This window comes from Lipotes vexillifer, unplaced genomic scaffold (genome assembly GCF_000442215.2).
Source record: "Lipotes vexillifer unplaced genomic scaffold, Lipotes_vexillifer_v1.1 scaffold677, whole genome shotgun sequence".
Lineage (NCBI taxonomy): Eukaryota > Metazoa > Chordata > Mammalia > Artiodactyla > Lipotidae > Lipotes > Lipotes vexillifer.
This window is the reverse complement of record NW_006795070.1, coordinates 919,083-922,863: the sequence shown is the minus strand read 5'-3', so window position 1 is coordinate 922,863 and position 3,781 is coordinate 919,083.

The window sequence follows — 3,781 nt, the reverse complement described above, 5'->3', positions numbered from 1 at the left end:
AAAAAAAAAAAAAAAAAAGGAAAGAAAGAAAATCTCCTGAACTTCCTGGTAGAGAGGAGGGGCGCAGAGAGTTGGTCCTGGGTCTGCTTTTCCTCAATTGCCTTCAGCTTAAAATGTTCCCTATGCCAGAGTAGCTAGCATATTTTGTGGCGGCGTATACTCTAGATCCCTTCAGTGTTGTAACACACTGGTCAAAATTCACAGGATGTACAAAACCAAGAGTGAACCCTAATATAAAGTATGGACTTTGGGTGATAATGATGTGTCAGTGTAGGTTCATCAATAGCAACAAAGGTACCACTCTAGGGATGGAGGGGGATGTTGATAGTGGGGCAGGCTGTGAGTGGGTGGGGGGCAAGGGGTAAGTGGGAATGCTGTCCTTTCTGTTCAGTTTTGCTGTGAACACAAGATTGCTCTAAAAATAATTAAAGTCTTTTAAAACAAGAGCAGGTGTGGTATAAGAAATATTTTGGTCTTTGTTCCCAATTCCTGACACGGCTCCTAAAAGTGTTGGAATTTCCTGAGTGATAGGAATGCTTTTTTGTTATTCATAACAAGGCCCCTTTTGATTATACCTGAGTTTGTTCTAATATGATAACTTAAGGCAGGACCCCTCAATAACCTCAGTATGGGGCTGGAAACCAGAAAGAGCAAATTATTAGAAGGTTGAAAGTTTCAGCCTCACCCACCAACCTCTGAGGATGGGAGGAGGGCTGGAGACTGAGTTATCAAAACTCTTGAATGGTAAGATTCAGAGAACCTTCAGTTTGATGAACGCATCAAAATGCTGGGAGGGTGGTACACCTGGAAAGAGCATAGAAATTCCATGCCATACCCACCCCCCATACCCTGCCCTATGCATTTCTTCCATTTGGCTGTTTCTGAGTTGTATCCTTTATAAAAATCCAGTAAATGTCAGTAAAGTATTTTCCTGAGTTATTCATGCCACTCTAGCAAACTATCAAACCTGGGGTGGGGTGGTGAGAACTCCTAATTCATAGTCAGTTAGTCATAATACAGGTGGTCGGGATTTGTGATTGGAATCAAGGTGAGGGCAGTCTTGTGGAACTGAGCCCTTCAGTCTGTGGGGTCTGATGCTAACTCCAGGTAGATAGTGTTAGAATTGAATTCAGTTGTAGGACACCCACTTGGTGTTGTAAAATTTGAGAATCTCACAGCAGATAATATAATTGAGAAGATCTTGGATAAAGTGAAATTTGCCGCATGCATTAAATACATTAATCTCACTGTATTCAGTTTTAGAGAATCAAAGACATACAAACAAAAAAGGCCCCTCATGTTCTATGAACACTCCAAAATCAAGATGAAAAGCAAACTACAAAGCTCTGTGGCAAAATTCATGTAGAATGGAATCAGACAAATATTCTGTCTTGACTGAGTCCAACCTAGACCTTCTCAGGTATTCACTTCCAAAACTATAGCTACAAGGCTCAGTTGTGTTGATAGCAACTGAAAGAATACACAGGCCATACTCTCAACCTCTTTCAGTGTTTTCTCCAGCAGTAATTGGCTCATAATAGTACCTTATGTATGCACAGTACTCCTCATTTACAAACATTTTCATATTCATTATTTCATTTGATCTCACTTATTTACTACCAGTACTGCTCCTGCATTTTGAATGTCATCAATCAAATTCAGAACTCTAGGTGAAACTCAAAAAGGAATTCATCACTCTTTCAGGGGTTACAAAGGAACCAGCTGGGTGGCCCCATTCATTCCTCTGATTTTCTGCAGTGCCCTTGCAAAACTGAAATTGTAATTTAAGAGGCATATTGCACAGCCTCAGAACAGTGCCACAGAACATATTTCAAGCTCTATTTGCTCCTAGATTTTTAGCCTAAAGTTGAATGCAAATATCCCCTAGAATTTCTTCTATATATGACTCAAAGAGTATGTTCAAAAAGGTCTCTGTAAATGACCAATGATGAAAGCGCTTATTATCATAGGTGGTTGAGGTAAAGAAAAAAGGAAATGTTCTTGATGATTCTAAAACCTTCAAAAGGGAGGAAAGAAAGGGAGGGTCATTCTTAGATTACTAGGGAATAAAATAACATACTTCTAAGACTAATTCAGTAAAAAGGAAATCTAACTAAAACAAGACTAAAAAATCTTTATATATAAAGGAAATTATAACTAAATTTCTCTCCCTCACACTGAGGGGACCACTAATAATAGCATCATGTTTGAGATGAGGAAAACATTGATAGGAGATATTATCAAGTTGTGGATCTATTTCATCAGATACACAAAACAAAGTGTTATAACCTGAAACACAGATCTGGGTCCTAGAAAATTCTTATTCCTCTTCAAGTTAGCAAACAGAAAGCCAAAGAATCCAAGAGTTCCCAGCCACTATCTGGGATCGCCTTACCAAATCCTTTGTTTGCTGGGATTCCCCAAAACTTACATATTTTACAACAAATCAAACAAAGTGAACAAACAAGTACATATATTATTAATGTAAATTCATTCAAATCATTCAAAATACATGTACTGGAAAAAAGCCCAAGGCTTTAGTTTTAAGAGTAGTTTTATGTAACCAACAAAGTGATCAAATCCACTAATATACCTGTGTATTGAGACAAAATCTGTATCACAAAAGCCATGGAGAGGTGCAGAAGCTAAAAGAAAAGAATTAAAATATTAAGATTTAACCTCAGCTCCAAGTCACTTCTGGCCTCACAGTTTCAAGTAGCTTTCTCTTCTGAATGATGAGTCATGTTCTTGGAGTTATTGAGGGTTCAAATCCCAGCTCTGTCATTCAGTCACAAATACCTAATTGATAATTGAATTCCATTTAGGGAATGAAATGAGACAACACTAGTTTATAAAGTATTATACTAACCAATGGAAGAGTTTTAACACCAAGGGGGAAAAAAACAGGGGTTCATCCCAGCCACGCACAGCAACAAGCCAATTGTCCTAGTCAGGTTTGGGTTACTATAACAGAATACCATGTTGGGTAGCTTATAGATAAGAGAAATTAATTTTCTTATAGTTCCAGAGGCTTGGACATCCAAGATCAAGATGCTGGAGAGTTGATATCTTGTGAGAGCCCACTTCCTGATTTGTAGATGTCTGTCTTCTTGCTGTGTCCTCACGTGACAGAGGGGAAAAGAGAACTCTCTGAGGTCTCTTTTATAGGGGCACTAATCCCATTCATGAGGGCTCCATGACCTAACCACCTTGTTACTGAACCGAACTTAGGTCTGCTCCCCAGTCTCACAGCGAAGCCAATCTACTGTCTCCAGGTAGTGATGAAGGAGACTATGTTTACCGCAGGGCACCAAGCAAGGGGAACAGGCAGCTCATGCTCAAAAGGCCCAGACATTCTGATGGCTTTCAGGGAAGGGTTTTTAAAGGCAACGTTTGAGGTAAGGTTTGCAGGGTGCGTGATTTTCTCCTGATTGGTTGGTGGTAAGGTAACAAGGTGGTATTTTGGGAATCTCAATCATCAGCCTCTGGTTACAACCAGACTGTGGTCTACATGCTTGTGGTCAGCATGTAGTCACCCTCCTCCACCTGGGGAAGGGTTTTAGGTCAAATGTGTGCATTGTTATGTAGATCCCTTGAGAAGGAACTAAGACTCTGTTTTATCCCTGAACTATTCAAGCTATCTTGCTAAACTGCTTTTTCTTTGTTTCTGCATTCCATCACTTCTCCAATTAGTAATCACTTGAAACTCAGGGAAGGCCTAGGAGAAGAAAGCCTTTTTCTACAAACAAGAGATGGGGGCCACAGAGGGGTTTTATACCCA